The sequence below is a fragment of the Eptatretus burgeri genome, chromosome 12 (genome assembly GCF_056783735.1).
Source record: "Eptatretus burgeri isolate ZD-2024b chromosome 12, Ebu_testis_v1, whole genome shotgun sequence".
In the NCBI taxonomy this organism is placed as follows: Eukaryota; Metazoa; Chordata; class Myxini; order Myxiniformes; family Myxinidae; genus Eptatretus; species Eptatretus burgeri.
The window spans coordinates 95,682,887-95,704,865 of NC_140972.1; the positions used below are offsets into that span (position 1 = coordinate 95,682,887).

Below are 21,979 nucleotides of genomic sequence, written 5' to 3' on the forward strand. Positions count from 1 at the left end.
GCAATAGTTTTCAAATTCGGAGCTTGGAGTGATTTTATGATGATTTTCCATGATGTACTCACACGGACTAATTAATGCATATCATCAAAATATTATTTCGGTGTTGAGGATTGTATGTCATCTGGACTAAATAAGGATCAAAATCTGTTGTGAAATCTGATAGTTTATAGAAATAAGTCTAAGAACGAAGCCAATATACCTATTTAATTTAAGCAAGCAAGGCTATGTTCCCTCCTTCCTCGTATATACAAGAAAATGTGAAATTTCCAAAGCATTCAACTTCTTTTTTTCTCCTGTTTGGAGAATTATACCCGTGCGGCGTTTGTCTCCTATTTCTTGTTGAGGAAACCGATTCCAACCTGATTTAGACGATTCGATGGCTTGTAATTGTGTTTCGAACCGAGCTTCTCTGCTCCTTATTTTCGCTCCAATCCATTCATGTATACATACATATATATATATATATATATATATATATATATATATATATATATATATATATATATATATATATATATATATATATATATATATATATATATATATATATATATATATATATATATATATATATATATAAGCCGGTAGGCGACATTGCTGCTCGCTCGAGATGGAAAGCTGGCCGACGCGACTCGCCGATATTCATGTACATGCTATCAATCAATTTAGCACAATAAATATGATTATCACAGCCCTCTTAGTTTGCGCCCAGAAACCCGCCTTGTGAAATTTCAGGCATGTTTCCAAAGAGACTCTAACAAAATAAATGGCAGCCCTGGTAATTCCATTTATCTATTCGCTATAGATTTTATTTTTTTTATATGATGCTGTAAGACATTCTCCTTGGGCACAAAAAAAGCAGGTCCCTCGGAGGTCCAGTTTCGGAGGTATTGATTTTTTTGTACAGTCCACAATAAGTGTACGATGTACAATAAAGTATTTTAGCTGTTGCTAAGCAACGGAGGTGTGCATAGCAACCATTCATTTTTGTGTACATGCAAGCCACATTGTACACATTTCACCCAAGTTTCATCAAAATCAGACTCTTTCTCTTGGAGATATTCGCAATTAACCGTTTCTGAAATGTTCGACATGTACTCGCCCAATACCTATCTCCTCCTACAAATATTTTTTGTTAGGGCTGCTAATTGGCATGTAGGGAGCTAGATAGATTGCGCACAGAACTCTAAGCTTCGATTTTGATACATGTTTTTTTAATTTTTTTTAGATTTTTTTGACCACTTTAAAGGGCCGTTGCTATGCCGTTGCTAAGGCCTGGGGTCCCAGATTCGAAAGCACATGATTCCCAGAAATATTGGTCCTACCTACCAAATTTAATTGGAATCGGTTAAGTGGTTTAGCCCCGAGGCTTGACCAAAGTTTTGCGGACAGACAGACAGATGGAAATGTCCAGAATAAGGGTGCTCTAAGAGCAGCCAATATTTTTTTTTGGTCGGCTTTGACATCCTGACCAGTTTCTTTAATCAGAGCAATCCCTGCACATCGTAATATAAATCGTTTAAAAAAAACCCCAACAAAGAAATTGTAACCGTAACCCTAACCCTTATTTTTTTTATCCAATTCCTTCAGGTTTTGTCAGATTTGACATTCAGACCACTTTCTGTACTCACAGCAATCCCCTTCATACTGTGATGTGTTTTTTTGGGGGAAAAGAAATCAAATATGAAAAACCATAATCGTAACCCTAACAGCTCGGAAACTGCTATAGTTTTGATTCCCAACAAGGTGTCGTGCTCAGATTTTAGAACATCCTCAGCGTAGCATTTTCAGTTCAGTATAATGAATTTTGAGGTTTGATCTCAAATAATAACAGAGATATGGAAGGCATCATCTTAGCCAATCAGGAGTGAGATATAATTGTATATTTTTAATTTTTTTTTTTTCAAAACACGGAAATTAAGTCGCTCTCCTCACCACCACCCCACCCCCCCCCCCCCACTGAGATTATTGAAAATATAAAAGAAGAGTACATTTAAAATATAAAATAAGAGCACAGGTATATTAAAAATAACTATTTAAAATGTGAGATTATTTTAAAATAAAAAATAAGAGTACAGGTATTTTTAACATACGAGTATATTAAAAAATGGGAGATTATTTAAAAATAAAAAATAAGGGATTATTCTATAATATAAAATAAGAGTGCAAGTATATTTAACACAACAGCATGTTCAAAATGGGAGATTATTTTAAAATATAAAATAAGAGCACAGGAATATTTAAAATAACAATTTAAAATGGGAGATTATTATAAAATATAAAATAAGGGATCATTTTAAAATGTAAAATAAGGAATCATTTTATAATATAAAATAAGAGTACAGGCATATTTAACATATGAGTATATTTAAAATGGGAGGTTATTTAAAAATATCAAATAAGAGTACAGGTATATTTAACATATGAGTATATTAAAAATGGGAGATTATTTTAAAATAAAAAACAAGGGATTATTTTATGATATAAAATAAGAGTACAGGTAAATTTAACACAAGAGCATGTTCAAAATGGGAGATTATTTTAAAATATAAAATAAGGGATCATTTTAAAATGTAAAATAAGAGTTCAGGTATATTTAACATATGAGTATATTAAAAATGCGAGATTATTTTAAAATATAAAATAAGAGTACAGGTATATTTAACACATCAGTATATTAAAAATGGGAGATTATTTTAAAATAATAAACAAGGGATTATTTTATGATATAAAATAAGAGTACAGGTATATTTAACACAAGAGCATGTTCAAAATGGGAGATTATTTTAAAATATAAAATAAGGGATCATTTTAAAATGTAAAATAAGAGTTCAGGTATATTTAACATATGAGTATATTAAAAATGGGAGATTATTTTAAAATATAAAACAAGAGTACAGGTATTTTAACACATCAGTATGTTAAAAATGGGAGATTATTTTAAAATAAAAAATAAGGGATTATTTTATAATATAAAATACGAGTACAGGTATATTTAACACAACAGCATCTTCAAAATGGGAGATTATTTTAAAATATAAAATAAGAGCACAAGTATATTTAAAATAATGCTTTAAAATTTAAAAAATAAGGGATTATTTTAAAATGCAAAATAAGATTTCAGGTATATTTAACATACGAGTATATTTAAAATGGGAGATTATTTTAAAATATAAAATAAGAGTACAGGTATATTTCAAATAAGAGCATGTTTAAAATGCGAGATTGTTCAAAATATAAAATAAGGGATTATTTTAAAATGTAAAATAAGAGTATGGGTATATTTAAAATAAGAGCATGTATAAAATGAGATTATTTTAAATATAAAATAAGGGATTATTTTAAAATATAAAATAAGAGTATAATTAAAATGGGAGATTATTTAAAATGCAAAATAAATATGCCAAAAAAAAGTCAAATTGGATTAAATTGGATAAAAAAAAAATTTAATGGTATGAAGATGCATTATTCATTTCCATTTATATCCTCATCACCACACTAGTTAATCACCATTAGAGTTAATCATTTGGAAAAATTGGGTTCAATATGTTTATCAATAAATCACAAGCAAGTGCATCCTGTTGTTGGATGAACTTATAATTCATGTAACCCCCCCCCCCTCCACCCCCGCCCACCCCCACCCATGAGCTTGTAAACAGCCCCTCCCCTCCCCTCCCTTGAGTCAGTGTAATCCATAAGCATGAATCATCTGCACACCCCCTTCCCCCCCACACCCATCCATCTATGTTTCTCCAAGGAAATAAAACAAGCTTCACAAAATTAAAGCAACGAGTCAATTTGATCCTGTCTGACATATGGGGAGTTTCCCTTGTTGTGGTGAGGATAAGGTTCTTTTTAAATATGTATTCTGGAGGCTTATGGAAGAGCATGACAAAAGAGGGTTAATAGGTCAACAAACTGATGGGGTTTAAGGGAAATCGGCTGACAAGTGACACACAGAGCGATATAATAAAGCTTTAGGATGACGGTTCGGCTTAGCAAGGATAGAAAAGGTCGTTGGCTATATGTGGATGACATGTGGCTATCGGATGATGACCAAGTTCTGGAGGGAAGCAGACAAAAGGACAGGAAAATTAAAGCATTTCCACAATGCAGATAAAGGAGTGGAGATAATGAGAATGCTCATCTGCCAATGTCTAAACCAAGAGATGGATCACGAGATGAAAATTCAATCTGGAAGGGCTTGTGATGGGTAAAGGACAGAGAAGGCAGGAGAGACAAGCTCACCACACAGATTTAAATGATAATAAATATATGTGGAAAAATTATGGTCACAGACCGGGAATCAAACCCAGGTCCTCTGGCAAACCGTACCGGTGTTCTGCCATCTGAGCTATCTGGGTGGCAGAGCACTGGTATGGTTTGCCAGAGGACTCTTAGGTTCGATTTCTGGTCTGGGACCGTAATTTTTCCACATATATTTATGATGGTTCTATCCCGTTTACTTCTCATTAAATTTCAATGTAAGCAAATTAAAGGATGGTATCCAAGAACATCTCCACTCATGCCTTGCAGACTTCCCCTCCTGTCGCAGCCAACATGTGGCCCTTCATGGAGTTCACTCATACCCTCTTTCTGTACACGCTGGAGTTCCTCAAGGCAGTGTTCTGGGCTCTGTGCTTTTTCTGGTTTTCATCAACGATTTCAGATTCCCTGGAAAATCCTCTATCTCTTTGCTGATGACTCCACCCTTTGCCGTACCATCTGTCATTGTTCAGATCAGCAAGCAGCAGGCTCTTTACTCTCTGCAGATCTGGATAAAATCACAAGCTGGCCCAACACCTGGAATATGTCTTTCAATCCTGACAAAGCTCACACTCTCAGTATGTCTCTCCGAAAGGACCGTCTGGAACCCCCACATCTATTTTCAACATGCCTCTTGAAGAAGTCCTTTCACTCATGCTTCTGGATCTCACTATCTGCCATGATCCTTCTTAGGAAAGCCACATTTTCAAGCTGGCCTACAAAGCAAGTCGCTGACTGGGCATCCTCCTCGTGCAAAGTCCTTCCTTTGCACAACTGAGCTCCTTACCACAAACATCCACTTACATCCGCAGCCTGATGGAGTATTGCTCCCCCCTCTGGGCTGGTGTTCCCGCCTCTCACCTTTCTCGACTTCACGCTGCGGAAACCAAGGCATTTAGGATTATTGGTATCTCCCGCAATGATGCTGAGTCTTTGGGTCTCTTACTCTATAAATGCAGGCATGTCAGTGGTCTTTCTGGTTTCTACATTCTTCTCTCTGGCCTCGCCCCCCTGCTCTGTCTGCGATATGTCCCACCCCCCCCCCCGCCCCCATATTTCTGCATGGTGCTCAAGGTCCGCCAGCAACCCCCTTCTGGTAAAACTACCAAAATCAAGAATCACTCCTCACCTTCATTCCTCTATTTTCCCACCTTTGGAAAAAACTCCCACACTCTCTACAATCCCATTCTTCCCTCCAGGTCTTCAAAATAGCTGTTCTCCACCACCTCTCATCTTCCCCCATCCAGAAGCAATCCTTTTTACCCCCCGTTAATCCACCCCAAACCCACCTACTTCATATTCCCTGCTTTCCTTCCTGAAAGTCCCTGTTCTGTAAGGAACTGAAATCCATGTCGTGTCCATCTCGTTTACCCTGTGTACCCCACCCCATCCCTCTCCCTTCCACAGATCTCCTCATGTCTCTGTTCCACACTGGTTTGTGCTTCCCTCTCCCACCACTCTTGCCTCCTGCTCCCCTTGTTGTACGTTCTACACGTTAGCTCTTATACGAGCCTCGACAATGTATATAAAATAAAAGGATCACGCGATTGCCATGAGACAAATTAAAGAATGAAGGGGATGTGGGAAAGAGGTGCACAGACCATGAGAAAGCAGTGCAAAGTCCACTGCAGGAAGAACGTCTCCTTCAACCCAAGATGATTGGCTACAATGGACAACAAGTCTGTGAAGGCCCATGTCAGTCTGCATTGGCGGAAAAGATAAACAATGGATTTTATCAACTAGAAAGCGATGAGTGCGTTTTACCACCATTGGAAACATTGCGTGACTGACCTTTTGAGCCTCAGCCCTTAATTATAACGGGTTTGGCTTTGATGAAGGGCGAATGTGTAAAATGTCAGGTGAACTTGGTTATCTACGGCAGTTAGGCTACTCTTATCTACCTTTAGTGAATAAAATCCATTGTTGTTGTTTAGGGATGTTTGGTCAACTCAACACTCTTGGAAAGTGTGGGTTGGCAAGAACAATCAGCCATGGGAATCGAACGTGCCACAGCCCATGAAGAAAGAAACAAGTTTTTAACCACTCGAGAAAACAGTCGGTGAATATGTGTTAATAATCAACTGGACTTCCAAAAACGCAGGACGATAAACAGTGCAAGATGAGAGAGAAGGAAGGTGAGCAGGTGCACCAAGCTCAGACTCGACATTGATCACCCAAACCCCAAAGCTCGTGTTTTCTCCCTGCGTTTGCAGAACACAGATTAACAGTTATTCTCCGCAGGCACGCAAATCTACTCTCATGTTTGGAGGTGGTGTTCAAAAATAAATGAAACCCATGCCCATATTGTACATCACAGCTTCATTGTGTTTCTTTGTGAACACCACGTAGAAGTAAACTACATTCAGTTGTCTGTTTTTCAAAACCTTGGCAGTTCCTATCCTATTTTATACACGAGTCCAAATATTGTACTTGTTTGATTAAGAGCGACAATGGGAGATAATAAACCAGAAAAAACAAGAAATGTAGCCAACTGCAGCCATTGAGGTAATTCCAAAGAATAAGACATTTGCAAGAGAGTGGGAGAGGTTGGTTTAAGGGGTTTTGCCCTATCGTGGCACATTGAGTAGACAAGGACCTTGCTAGCAGATGGCGGTCATGAGTAACGGCTGGACGTTATAATTGTATTCTGTCAAGCAACCAACACTGACCACTGCAGCCAAAAGATTGCCACAAAAAGCTCACGGTGACCTTTGCAATACAGAAACAAAGTGACTTGTGGGTATTATCCAGAGTGTGAACTCAAACATTTGGCACCAACATGCTCGCTGGGCTGACTTGTACGAACGCTGAACGGGTTAGGTGCAGCCACTCCATTGCATGAACATCCAAAAGGTACATGCATAAGTTTGATCACTGAAGCACTCCCTTCTTGGGGAACTAGACATATTCTGTATGCACAAGGATGGTTGGAGTGGGTGAGGGGTGGTGGAGCAGGGAGGGGCGAGCAACTTGGTAACCAATTGCATCCATAAAGCTTACCATTTATGGATACAATTGGTTACCAAGTTACTTACAATTATTTTTATCCATGACAATGTGCAATAATCCTTTGTTACAATGAAACAACAAAATTATTGGTACAATCGTTATGCCTTATACAATTCCACAGGTTTAATTGAATGATAAGTTTCTCCATCATGCAGGATGAATGATCTGTGCTGAATCACGTGGTGTAGAATCGAGGGGGTGGAGCCAAAACGCTCTTTGTGCAGAAATATTAATGGGAGAGGCATTTACAGTTGGTGAACTTAACAAGCCCCAACATGGCGGTACATGACCGATATGACTGTCCGTGTTGGTGTAACGTGACGATTATGCGCAGTCATGACATTAGACCAGCAAGTATGGTCATTTGACATGGCCTTTAAATATGACCGTCCATAATGGTCTGATGCCACATGGCATGTGGACTACTGGACAATCTATCCCGGTCCCGGATGGCACATGGCTGATATGACCCACCATGCTGATCTAACATTATAGCATAGGGCTTCGAAAACCATCCAAGACTCATCTAACAATCCAGCCTAACTTGTTGCAGATATATGTATGGAGAAGGATGAGGGCCTAACTAATTTTATTTTTAAGAATGGAAACCTCACAAGCCAGCATTCTTCAGTACAAGTCTAGAAGAAAGTGTCTTGTATATGTAACCATCATAGACATCCATGCAGGATGAATGCAAGACACTATGAGGTCACAAAGGAGTTTGTCTACCAGGTTACGTACGAGGCCATGCTGTGTGCACGTGCCGTGCCACATGACCGCGGAATGTAAATATGTAAAAACCACATGCGAGCTCAAAATTGCTGCAGTAATGGCACATTTTTCAGTTCCGATCCTGACATACCATACTCTGACAGAGCATCAGAGATGATGAAGCAGGCTCTTGGCAAGGGCTATTTATACTGGGTCGCTTGTCATTGCATTCCAAGCAGGAGTTAGGGCAAGAATTTATAACTTGGCCACGGTGCCGGCAATAAGTCGCCAACTCTTCACGAAGGACACCATGGGATCTTCAATGTCCACCAACTAATGCTGGCACACCAAACTTCCATTTAACGTCCATCCGAGGGATGGCACTCACATTGATGAATCACCCTGCCTGTGAAACGACGAGATGACTGTTTATAGCTGGGTCGGGATTCAAAACTAGGCGAGACATGAGTGTGTGTACCTCCAGGCCATCTTGCCAGCCCATTTGTCAGTTACAACGCAGGGACAATGCAGGCATGTTTTAATAATCGAGGTATTCACCTTCGTGCTCCACTTTTGAATCGAATTGCAAGAGGAAAAATTTCCTTGTTTGACGTGGACAATTAAAAAAAAAAGGAATGAAATTAAATTCAACTAAACTAGAAGGGCACTCGGTAGAGCGCATACCTCTGCCACGTAATTCCTGATCCGTGAGAACATATCGGGCCCAATACATTTTTGAAATATCATGAGATATAATCGTATTTGGCCCGATCTCACAATGGTGAAGAATCACCTAAAAATTAAATAATTCTCATATCCAGATCTGGATTCGGATCTTCACCACAATCGAATCAGTTCGTCATTGTCACACGTCGAACCTGTCCACCAAATTTCATCCGGATCTGTCCACAACCTTTTGAGATATCCTGTACACAGACAGTCAAATGGAGAGGGGTGAAAACATCACCTCCTTCACCTTCGGTGGTGGAAGTAATGACGGACCGAATGGCCTCCTCCTGTATCTTTGTGTACTATTAAGAACAAGAAGAAAGGAGAAGGGGAGGAGAAAGTTGGGGTGGGGTGGACAGCGAGTTGTAGTGGGGGGGGGGGTGGGGAAGCAGAGAGAGAGAGAGTTTGGAGGAGGGGGAGGAGTTGAGGACTTGGAATTTGGAAAGGAAGTTGTAGACTTGGAGTCGAGTTGGGGTTTGGGACATTGTCACATTTTACATCACGTGGAATTTCCACAGGTTCCCACTCGTAGTAAATGAAAACAATAGTAAACTCCACCACCCTCCTCTTCCTTCCCAGTGAACTCCATTGCTTTCCCCCACCTTACTACTTTAATACTATGCACTAACCCCTTGTAAATCCCCTTCCCTCCCCATCCAATCAATCATCGTACTCCTTCCTCCTGGAAACCCCCATCTTCAATTCCCTTTCTTCCATATTTGAGTAAATCAGATTCCATTCTCCACCGTGAACACCAACCTCCTCATAAACTCCTTCCATTCCCCTCACAGCGATCTCCAAGTCAACAAATTTACATTCCCTCCCCGAACTTATACACACCTCAGAGAAAACTCCTTCCCCCACGCTTCTTCCTGTTCTTCCTCTCTCTCCTTCTTCTTCCTGTTCTTCCTCTCTCTCCTTCTTCTTCTTCCTGTTCTTCCTCTCTTCTTCTTCTTCTTCTTCTTCCTGTTCTTCCTCTCTCTTCTTCTTCTTCTTCTTCCTCCTGTTCTTCCTCTTCTTCTTCTTCTTCTTCCTGTTCTTCCTCTCTCTTCTTCTTCTTCTTCTTCTCTCTTCTTCTTCTTCCTCTCTCTCTCTCTAGTTCTTCCTCTTCTCCCTGTTCTTCCTCCCTCACACTTTCCACTCACGGATCCCGGTGGGCAGGTAAATAAATAAATGGTCCGTTCATTACATCATTGTAAACAAGCAAATCACATGACTATATATATATATATATATATATATATATATATATATATATATATATATATATATATATATATATATATATATATATATATATATACATATATACATATATACATATATACATATATACATATATACATATATACATATATATATACATATACATATACATATATATATACATATACATATACATATATATATACATATATATACATATATATACATATATATATATACATATATATATATATATACATATACATATGTGTGTGTCTTTGTGGATGATAAAGATACTTGGAAATGCAGAATATCTTACCGTGTGGAATCCCGATCATGGGTAAAACGTCACCCGTCAGGGGTCCGGCCCAAGGAGCCAGCCGTGATCGATTTTAATCGGTCCCTCCAATGTCCACCCCCCGAACTTCGACTGCACAAATCTCCGGCTGCTTCGTTCAACGATTCAATCTTCACTCGGACGATCCAGTAAATCGAGTGTGGTGGACTCGTCCGTGACGTCACGACTTCGAGACCAAAACTGTGCGGTATACCGAAGTGTGCTGGGATACAGATGGCGCTTTAAAACCCCCAAAACAAGTCCCCTCCCCCCATTTACTGTGAGGAAACTCCCCTGGTCGTGGAGCAGCAACACGTGCCCATGCAAATGTCGCCCGGAAATCGCTCGCCCGTGACGTACTGCATTCCTGAATCGGAACACGTGGTGCACCTTGAACGTCGGCCGCCAATAACACGGATCAACGTCACGAGGACCCGTCGAGCACCGTTGGATGTTCTGTTTATTACGTATGCAAATATGGCGGGAAAAGAAGGTCGTGATCTTCACACGACAAATATGGCGGGAAAAGTAGGTCGTGATCCTCACACGGCAAATAGGGCGAGAAACGAATTTCCATAAACGCAAATCAACGACTCGTCATCTTGTTACGAAAACGCGAATTCCCCGAACGGTGTTTGTAAGTCGTGTCACGTCACGTGACCTGCGCATGTGCGACGCGCTGTGTTCAACGAGCGACGTTTTAACAATGGAGGTATCACGTGGTGCGGGGTGCGTTCCGTTAGCAAGTGGCTCGCCATCGCTTGTCGAGCACCTCCCTTGATCGCTTGCTCCTCTTCCCAAGCTGCTCGACAAGCGCTTGATACAGAATATTGCTGCCTCAGCAAGCGATTTCAAGCGTCTTGCTAACGGGACGCACCGAGCACTTGATTGCTTGCTCCGCTTGCCAAGCATCTTGCAAAGCGGTTGATACGGAACGGCTGGCTTGGCAAGCGATAGCAAGTCACCTGCTGACGGTCTCCGGCCGACTCGCGTGATTGGCCATCCCAGCATCTCATTACCATAGCTCCGCCCTCAAGGTGTGATAACTCCGCCTCCAAGCTCGTTACACGATCCTCTCCTCTCAAACACATCCCCACATGTACGTAATAAATAGATTTTCCGATTGGACTCTTGAATGTAAAGAACTGGGGTGTTCGGACAACAGGGAATTAATCCATGTTTGGGAAGATCCTTGTAGACGGAGTTGTCACGACTGAAAGATGGAGGGGAGGGGTCCGTTATGAACCAAGAAGCCCGAAATACCCCATTGGGTCTTGGGGGTTGGGGGGGGTAGAGGAGACAGTGAGTAGTAGAGGCTGTGGGGAAGCAAATTGTGAGCAAAGATCGCAAAACAACAACTATCATGAGAGTTGGGTCTATCAGAGTGCAGGAGGGACTTGCCAGGGAGGAAGGTTGACAGATGAGTTGGAACAGCCATTGTGAGAAAGGTTTCGTTCAGATCATAATTCAAACTTCAAGCTCACGCAAACCAGGGAGTTCACAAAAGGTCCAGTGGAGGGTTCATGAGGGTAGAAGAGATCATACTGCAGGTAGCTGTGGTATGACGTAAAAACGTGTTGGTGTTAATGGCTGGACAGCTCAAAGGAAAGGTAATATCGGAAGATTGAGGGTGAGCTTATGGGAATCTTTTGGGAATGTCAAGATCTCTGACTTTGATTTCGCAGATGATGCAGTAATCTTCGCGGAGAGTCCAGATATCCTTTTGGGGTCCTCGAGGTGCTGAATGAGGAGTCGGAGCCGCTGGGATTACGGGTTTCCTTGGTCAAAACGAAGATCCAGGCTTTCAATGGCATCTTGGATGCTGCTATCTTGTCTGTACCTGTACGTAGTGAGGATGTTGAGGTCACGGAGAGATTCACTTACCTGGGCAGTGATATTCATGTCTCTGCAGGCTGAGAGCCAGAGGTCAACAGACGTCTGGGTCAGCCTCTGGAGTCATGGATTTACTGGATCATGGGGTGTGGCACTGTCAGTACCTGTGCAGGAAGACGAAAGTCCGATTCTTCAGTTCCTTGGTGCTTCCATTCTTGCTCTAGGGATGTGAAACTTGGACCCTGACTTGGGAACTGAGTGAGAGACTAAACTCCTTCAGCACCAGGTCTCTTCGGAGAATCCTTGGCTATCTCTGGTCAGAATTTTTGTCCAATGAGGAGAGAGAAAAAGGGAGAGAAAAAGGGAGAGAAAAAGGGAGAGAAAAAGGAGAGAGAGAAAAAGGAGAGAGAGAAAAAGGAGAGAGAGAAAAAGGAGAGAGAGAAAAAGGAGAGAGAGAAAAAGGAGAGAGAGAAAAAGGAGAGAGAGAAAAAGGAGAGAGAGAAAAAGGAGAGAGAGAAAAAGTGAGAGAGAGAAAAAGTGAGAGAGAGAAAAAGTGAGAGAGAGAAAAAGTGAGAGAGAGAAAAAGTGAGAGAGAGAAAAAGTGAGAGAGAGAAAAAGTGAGAGAGAGAAAAAGTGAGAGAGAGAAAAAGGAGAGAGAGAAAAGGAGAGAGAGAAAAAGGAGAGAGAGAAAAAGTGAGAGAGAAAGAGAGAACAGGAGAGAAAGAGAGAAAGAGAGAAAGAGAGAAAGAGAGAAAGAGAGAAAGAGAGAAAGAGAGAAAGAGAGAAAGAGAGAAAGAGAGAAAGAGAGAGAGAGAGAGAGAGAGAGAGAGATATTATCGCTTAATATATTATCATATAAAGTGATGTTTGATTGAAGTTAATCATATGTAGTATTACTTTAAATAAAAGTAATAATAATTAAATAAGTTTGTATAAGGATATTGCATTGCTGGGTTGAATGTCTGGATACAACTTTGAGGTTGTGGGTCCGTTGATGTTGAGTCATCTGCTAGTGTGGACCTGCGACCGGGGTTGTGGACCCGCCGTTTGGAGAGGTTCTGGACTTAAAGGATCGAAACCTCGATGATAAACGGTGCCCAGCTGATGATCCGGGCAGTTGGGAAATCAGTCAATTGATTATAACTTCAAATAAAATAACTTTTGTAACTATTTACCAGGACATAATGTGTGTGTGTGTGTGTGTGTGTGTGTGTGTGTGTGTCTGTGTCTGTCTGTGTGTCTGTGTCTGTCTGTGTGTCTGTGTGTGTGTGTGTGTGTGTGTGTGTGTGTGTGTGTGTGTGTGTGTGTGTGTGTGTGTGTGTGTGTGTGTGTGTGTGTGTGCGTGTGTGCGTGTGTTATGTTGGCTTCCTTCTTGGGACTACGGTGCAGCAATTGGTCTTTATTTGGATTATAATAATACTGCAAATGTTAAAGTCAGCTGTAAAAGGTTTCTGTGTTTGTGTCCTTCAACCTCAACTCCTGGACAAGGGCATGACAAGCCTCAACTCACATTTCTGGCAAAGCCTCAGCCACAGATTTGTTCAGGATTTCCGTGGCTTTGCTTTTGCATCGACTAACTCATTCAAAACAAACACAGATGAGACAACTGTAACACCGAGCTCTTCATCCGGAATCAGTGAAGCCATTGCCAACGAAAAGAAGTGACAGCCTGACCCAGGGTCAGCACAATTACCAAACAAAAAAACACGGGGACCTCATCGCCCAAACACCTGCTTAGATGTGCACCCAAGTTACTCCACAGCAATGGCACAGGTATGTACAAGGGGAAGGGGGTCTACCAAAAGGGGATAGGTTATTCCATGTGATAGAATAATCCCCATGGAACAAAAGTAACACAAATTGGAGGAGGGATGGGGTGGGAGGGGGGGGGGTCTACCATGCGATAGCAACACTGCATCACAAAAGCACGACCAAGATATCCTACCATCCCAAAATGCTTGCAAAATCACTAAACAACCATGGGAAGAAAACACCTCTCCCTCTCCATGTCTATGATGATTTGTCTGACAGGTGCAACGGCCACCCCTCTCCCCTGTAAGGATAACACTGGGTGGTTTGTCTTTGCTTTCAGAGTGGAAATAAGTCCAAGATTTTGTAATTTGTTCAAAGTGTTGGGTTTGTTTTTTTTTACAACCCCCCAACTTATTAAGTGTAGCTCTTACCTACTTATTAAGTGATAAGACACATGGAGGAGGTTTACTGGAAGCCACGATCCTCCATATTGATCAGTATGAATATGTAGCCGATAACGAGTGTCCATAACCTTACGCATCAGAAGAAGAACACAAACAAAATATGGAGCAAGAAAGAGTTCAGGTGTAAGGAATTATAGAATTATAGATAAATATAATTATAGATCAAGCCACATGTAGGTGCCGACCGCTCATGCGAGCTGTGACGCAGTGGTAAGTCGAATCGCCCTGGTTTCGGTGGGTAGGGGGTTGTCAGTGCTTCTGCAGATTGATGACTCTTCACCCTCGACGTCCATATTAGAGCATCGAGGGACATACAGAAGAAGGAAACACAGATTCCTTCAATAGACTCTGCCCAATGGCAGTTCAATGTGATAGTCCCGGCGATGTCCAACACCATTGACCACACCGGTTGTGTCCTGACGCTTTGTCTGTGGACCTTGTACGACCACCTTGGTGCCTAAACAAAGCAGAATGAGAGGTTTGGACGATTGGGTAGAGTGTTTGCTGGTTTTCGCGCACACCTCGGTAGCCTCAGCATCACACTCCTCAGCAGCCATCTGCCACTGTGGTACGAAAGTGCATTGACGTCCAAGAACAGCAGTTCGTGTTGGATGCAGTCCAGGAACAACAGCCGAAGAGAATCTGAGCCAGTGAATGTCCAGATATGCATGGCGTGTTATGTCATTCAAGCAAACTGCGGCAAAATGCATCATCATCGAGATAGCCATTGTGTGTAGTCTTTGAGCCGAGTGTCTTAATGGCTTTGACTGCTGCTTCCGCATGTCCATTTGAGCATAAGAGTGTAGTGTGGAGAAGTTATGGTCAACTCCCCAACAGTCCACTGATTTCAAGAATTCATACGATGCAAACTGTGGGACTCTATCAGTTCAAAGATGAACTGGGACACCCAGGCCCATACAGAATGACCATAGAGCTCAGAGGAGGTCATGTGACATGGCATCACACGAGAAGAGATAGAAACACGGTCACCATCCAGAGTCAGTGGACGAAAATCAGATATGATATTCCCGCATGGGAAAACAAGTTGGCCGATCCATCCTCAAATACACGCAGCCTGCAGTGGTGTATCACACATTAGTGTTTCCTTCTGAAGGCTGGCCATTCACTCCTGACACACAGGACATGAGTGAGTCATGTTGGCAATATCATCATTCATATTCGGCCAATAAACTGTCTGTCGAACTTGGCGTTTCGTACATTCCATGCCCTGATGTGCATTGTGTCGTCAAGTCAACACCTCCATACGTGCTGCATGAGGTATGACAATGTGGTGGCTGTGGAGTATGATGTCCTCATCAACTGATGACTGATCACATATCCCAAAGCAGGACTTGAGGCGATTGTCTCACTCATTACGATTTCGCCAAAAGCCGGCATTAACCATATCAGCGAGTAGACAGTAGTCCTCATTGCGTTATGCTTCGGCGTAGAGTTTATCGAGGAAAGGATCGTGAAGATGATATTGATGCCCATCATCGACGTTCGCTGCTGCCACCAAGATGACTTGCTGTGTGTGATGTTGAATCTGTATCTCCGCCTCCTCATCATCCGGCAGTGGTCTATCCACTGGATGGTGTGAGAGAGCATCTGAGATGGCATGCTCATATCCCTTCTGTGACGTCACTGTAAACATATGGAGAGACAATTTCTCCACAAGACATTGGAGACACAGGTTATTAATAGCATCCAAAGTGTATGTATTCAGTATGGGTTCAAGCATCCAAGGTTCAATCCACCCAGTAAGGCAATGGTGACATCGATTCATGACACAAATTACGGCCAGAGCTTCGAGACACAGTGACACACATTACGAGACTCGACATCACCGAGATCACGAGACCCACACTGAATAAGTTTCCATGGATCACAGCATCATTGGAGAAGTGCAAATCCAAGTGCATTGAGGCGAGATTAGTCAGCGTGTTGCATGTTAAGTAGCCAAGGGTCGAAGTGAGCTACAACAGGTGGTGATGTGAAAGCACCTTTGGAAGCGAGACATGAGTTATGATGATTGCCGAACCAATCCAACTGAAAACCGATCATTTCTTGAGTAAACGTCATTGAGGATCTAACACAGCCAAAATATTTGATAAAACTATCGAACTGATGAACCAAACCATGGAAGTCATTGCCATTGGTAGGTGTCGGAAAGTCCATGATAGCAGTCTATTGGTCCGGATTCAAAGCGACATCTTCGTGATCGTTGATGTCGCCACAGAATTTGACAGTGTTGTGAGCGAACTGATGAATGCGAAGCACTCAACGCATCCACTCTGTGTGCTCCAATTGGTGAGAACTCTGATTCATGTAAGCACTTAATCAGTTCTCTCCAATTCTGCAGGTTCAGTCCCCTTAATCATTGTCCCCATTCAACCCTTGCCAAGTACATCCATTCTCACCCTGTACTGCTAAACCCAGCGCTGAACCAAATAACTTGTCTCGTGCCATATCTATTCTGGCTGATGTACTGGAACACAGACAAGAGGGACTGCCAAAGAAGGAACCAGAAGTTTTCAATGCAGTGTTCCAATTACCCACTATCATTTAGTGACTACGACTTGGGCCAATGTAACTATTTACCAGTTGGCAATATACTGCTGGAGTGGCTCATCAGTGCATCAAGAGACTACTCACCCTAAACACTGCAGATGCTGGCACCAGGGCAAAGACACTGGTGGCTAATCGATATGGAAACAAGTTTATGGTCGCCAACACCGTTCGTGAGAAGATAAAGAAGTGGCCGACAGTCAAGCTAGGAGATGGCAAAGCACTCCGCAACTTACCTGACTTCATCTTCCATTGGGAGGCAGCCATGTCCACTCTCAACCAGCTAAAGATACTTGACGACCAGGAAAAGTGTCTTTATGTTCTCATTCAACAAACACACTATTCATCACAAGTTTGGAAGTGCCAGGAGTTTTTCCTCAAAGGCAAATGAGGTTTCATCAAACCTCACTGTCACATTTCCTTCGTCAGGTAACATTGACTCTACCGGCCTGCAGTCACCACATGTGCCGATCACCAAGTGTGCTGGTTCTGGATGTGCCAAGTAATGAGAGTACTGATACCTGGGTGCACCGAGTGCCAGGCACATCGATTGTTTGGGGATGTCCAGGTAGATGAACCAATGAGGAGTCTCAGGGTATGAATGTGCCCCCCCCCGCCCCGATCCCCATGCCAGTCACATGGGAGAAGATGATTCATTCCACCAGAAATACCCTATAGGTTCTCCCACAGCAGTATGGAGAGCAGTCGAATGATAAGTGGTTAGCAACTCTCATGATGGAGGCAGAGGCCATCATGAACAGCCAGCCTCTCACTCATGTCGACATGAACTCCCTGGATTCCCAGAAGCCAATTTTGCCTGGTCAGCTGCTGACGCTGAAATCCGAGGTGGTTCTTCTTCCACCAGATGTTTTTGTCCACCAGAATCTGTGTTGTTGTCTCAGGTTGCACCAAGTGCGTTTCCTGGTCAATGACCTTTGGTCACGGTGGAAGTCTGAGTTTCTGCCGACCATGCAAGAATGAAAAAAATGGGCAAAGCTCCAGAATGACCTCACTCGAGATTATGTAGCCACGATGGTGGATGAGTCACTGCCAAGATGATGGCACTGACTCATATAATCGAAGCTTACCCTGGACCAGCTTACCTTAGATGGACGTACCTAGAAGGTCAAACTCCAAGTTGGAAAATCTGTGTTTGAGAGACCCATCCACAATATTGTGCTGTCGTTTGACCGGGGATTCCCCGATGAGGAGCCAAACGGCCCATAGACTTCCTATTGAACAACGGAGATACATGTTGGAGTTTCTTGGTTCCCATTTTCAGCGTGTCTCTGTATGATGATTTCAGACGATGATCATCTTTGAGTACCTCATTGTGGTAATTTTAATTCACACGTAATAACTGGTATATTTTGGGTTTATTGATCGATTAAGGATAACTTGAGATGGAAATTACGGAGCCACATAATGGTCGTTGCTGCAGGTTCCGTTGTGACTTCCTGTGCCACTCAGGAATGCTGAAATCACGTTCTTCCACTTCCACCTTCTTCCTGCCATTCTGCTTCATGCTCACAACGAACGAAGAAACGGTTCAGCTCCACAACTGTCGTTTCCCCTTTAATACCCGACTCTGGGATGGAGGAAAGCTGAATCCCAATGTATTGTTGAACCCTCTGAAGTTACTGGAGACAAATTCTTGTGTCGTGTGTCGCCAAAAGCACATCATACGAATAGTAGGTTTTGGTTAAAGTATTACACTGTAAGTAACTGCATGTACTGAATGGCTATATTTTTTATTTTTCATTTTTTTACATGAATTAAAGACAGGCTTATGAAACCAAGACGAGTCTTGTGACTTCTGAGGATTACAGACATAAGTGTGATAAATGATAAATGCCACACCACTTTTACATAATGTTGGTGCTTGTGCAGAAGCAGTTTCTTGGCAAGGGTTAAACTGGGTGGTTTGCCATTACCTTCCCAGTGTTGTTTGTCCATGCTCTCTCACCTTCCTTTAAAATGCTGAGTATCAAGCAAGGAAGCAGCACATACCTTTTTCTTTTCAAGGTCTTTGGTACGACTCGGACAGTGTTTGAACCACCGACCTCCTCGACTCAAAGTGGACGCTCTAACCATTACACCACCGAGTCTGGTCCAGCACTACTCCTCATCAAAGGACTTCTTGAGATCTTTGAGGTCCACCAAGTAAAGTGAGCGGAAGAGATGCCTGGCTTAACATCCATCTGAGGGACGGGGCAATTTGTGAACCACCAATCTAGTCGTTTATAGTCGGTGGGTGTGGAAATCAAACCCAGCCCAGACAGCTCAATAGTAAGATGCACTACTTCTGTACCATCCCGTGAGATTTGAAAAACAGACTAAAAACCATCAAACGAGCGTAGGTGACCACACGGTGAGACCATCACCAAGACCCGCGATTGAGCGCATCACAGCACGAGCCGCGTTTATCCATCCAGCCTGCATCTTTGTAAAGGTTTTCACGAGAAAAAAAAATGCATTTACTGTATGAAAGCCCAAGAAGAGGATAAACCAAGGAGATGTTCTCCGATGCACACGTGGACAATTTAATGGGACAGGTGCAGGCTCCCATAATGAACACAAACGGTATGAACGATCTCAGAAGCTTGCCAGGGGGCGCACACCGCACACGCCGATGCCGATCCATCCTCCATCACAAACACTCCTGGCATTGTAATTGTTCCCTTAGATTGGCCACCGACTGCCTTGCCAGGGTTTCTCCGAGTCAGCATTTTGTAAAGGGGTTAATAAAGAACGAGCAACATGCGAGATCCACCTGGAGCTGTACAACTGGAATCAGACCATTAGCGCAGAGTCCGTTCCATCAGCGGTGCGGCCTCTCAATTGACGTTTTACTTGCTCAAGAAGAAGATTGATGAGGACGTCCATTCTATGATTATTTATTTAACACATTCGGGTCTTTTTTTTTTTTCCTTTTCATTAACACGTCACGTGATTACAAATGATCATGGACTATGAGCATGGCTAGTGATGCATACGTCTTCATTGCGGGGGATATGGATTACCCAGGAACAGACCGGCAATGGCAATGGTGGCACATACAACCACAGCGCGTGGGGCTGATTTTTTCCTGATCATTTTCCTGCACATTATTTTCCTGATTTACTACACAACACCTTTCTGTACCAACATATGTACATAGACATGAGATTCAGAGAAGGCCAGAAGCCTGCAGTTCTTGATCTTGTCATCACAAACTAAGAAGAAGATATGATCAATCTATCCATTGGGACCAGACTGTACAGAGCGTCGGTGTTGCCGAAGCAGTCTACTGGGCTATTGGGCACAATCCTGGATGGGAAGCCACTCTGACGCAGGATACTCGAATGGCTCAATCATCGCAGCAAGCCGGTACTCATTTTGCCAACCTCGGAAGAATGACAGGCTGAGTCAATCCCACCTGGTATTAATTCAACGGCCGAGCAGGATTTGAACACAGGACCCGAGCTAGGGTCCTGAGCCTGCCACCCGAACCATAAAGCCAACACCAGGCATACATATGATCAATGGCATTGAGTATCTGCCTCCGCTTGGTCTCAGCGATCATTGCTGCCTGTTATTGGACCTTACATTGAGTACGGACAGATCAGGGGAACGTATTGTAACTACAATGGAGATTATGCCAAGTTGATTGAGCAACTTAAGAAGGTCGACTGGGAAGAACAAATAGGAGACGTGGGCTGTGAGGAAGCATGGTCATTTGTACACCAATACCTTAGTAAAAAAACAACAATATCAACAACAACAACAACAACAACAACAACAACAACAATGCAGGATGGCATTCCAGAACGTGCAACCAACAAATCCAGAAGGACTCGGGGATGTAATGGTTGGAGCATCTGCTCAGTCTGGGAGGTCAGTGGTTCAAACCCCGGCCGAGTCACACCAAATGATACTATACGTGCTGCTTCCTTGCTTGAGCATTTAAAAGGACAAGAACACGGATAATCACCATTGGCTGGCATCCATGGGGAGGAGGAAATTCCTTGCTGAGTGTAGTGAGAAATGTGACGTCATTCTTGGTCGCTGGTACCCAGAGTGCACTGAGAAGTGACGTCACTTCCCTCAAGCTCAGTGGCTGTTTGTCTCATCTAACAGTCCTGCGTTGTGTCTCGTGTGTTTGTGACGAACCTTAAATCCTGCAAGTAATAAAAGAAAAGAAAAAGAAGTACTCATTAGCTCAGTCAAGGCAAAAACGATCAGCATGGATAAGATTATGGAATTAAGCAACAGTGATGATCATGCAAGACGTAAGCAGATTAGGAACATACTCAGGTCTACAACGAGAAATTTCAGCACAGACTGAGAAAAATGTGATGGAGGACATCCAGGTGACCCCCCAAAAGGTGCTGACACTACGTTAACAACACCACAAAGACTCGTATCAAAGTTGCTAGCCTCGTTAAAGATGACCGAACTTTAGCCACATCTGACAGAGACAAAGTAGACACTGTTAACAAAGCATTTGAGGATGTATTCATCATTGAGGACAAATCACATTTCTCCACGACACCCAAGGTCTGGGAAGGAACACCGCATAATGACGTCACAATATCAGTGGAAGTGGTTAAGACCAGACTGACCAAGCTGAAAATATGCAAATCACCAGGCCCAGATGGGATCCTTTCTGACATGCCAACAGCAGAGGGCCGAAGTAAATGAGGACAAATCAGACTGAACATATGCCTACAGTCGAATCCCACAAGGAAGCATACTCGGTCCAACAAAGTTCATCTTATTCATCAACAACCTGCGGGACACAATACTGAGCCACATACACCATACAGGTGTGTGCTGATGATATGAAAGTTTATGGTTCAGCCTCAGATGCAACAGCTACATCATCATTCAAATTAATCTTTCTTGGTGCGATAGAATGTTCCCAGGACTGGCAGCTTCCCTTTAATGTTGCAAAGTGCAAGCTGGTCCTTCATCTTGGCAGATGGAATGCCTGTCAGAAGTATACTCAGCACTACAAGATGTGACAGAACTGATTCAGGTGTTATCATCGACAGTATACTGTCCTTTCAAAAGCAAGTGTCAACACAGCTAAACAAGGCAAAATAAAACTCTGGGCCTCATA

The 21,979-nt window shown here is 42.7% G+C and overlaps 2 protein-coding genes across 5 annotated transcripts in view; both read right to left on the reverse strand.

Moving 5' to 3' along the window:
- The window catches only part of LOC147016185 (rho guanine nucleotide exchange factor 37-like), an 83,640-nt gene extending 73,033 nt beyond the window's left edge, over window positions 1-10,607 (reverse strand). For 2 of the 4 annotated variants that reach the window (XM_085848966.1, XM_085848964.1), the window contains exon 1: window positions 10,241-10,607. The gene's annotated coding sequence lies outside the window, so the exon portion shown is untranslated. Of the gene's footprint in view, window positions 1-9,555; window positions 9,662-10,240 lie in introns of those variants that run through there. The other 2 variants (XM_085848967.1, XM_085848965.1) reach the window with 2 other exon arrangements.
- A 9,153-nt stretch (window positions 10,608-19,760) lies between these two features.
- Window positions 19,761-21,979, reverse strand: part of LOC147016187 (uncharacterized) — a 140,602-nt gene continuing 138,383 nt past the window's right edge. The window contains exon 9 of the mRNA XM_085848975.1: window positions 19,761-21,035. The gene's annotated coding sequence lies outside the window, so the exon portion shown is untranslated. The remainder of the gene's footprint in view (window positions 21,036-21,979) is intronic.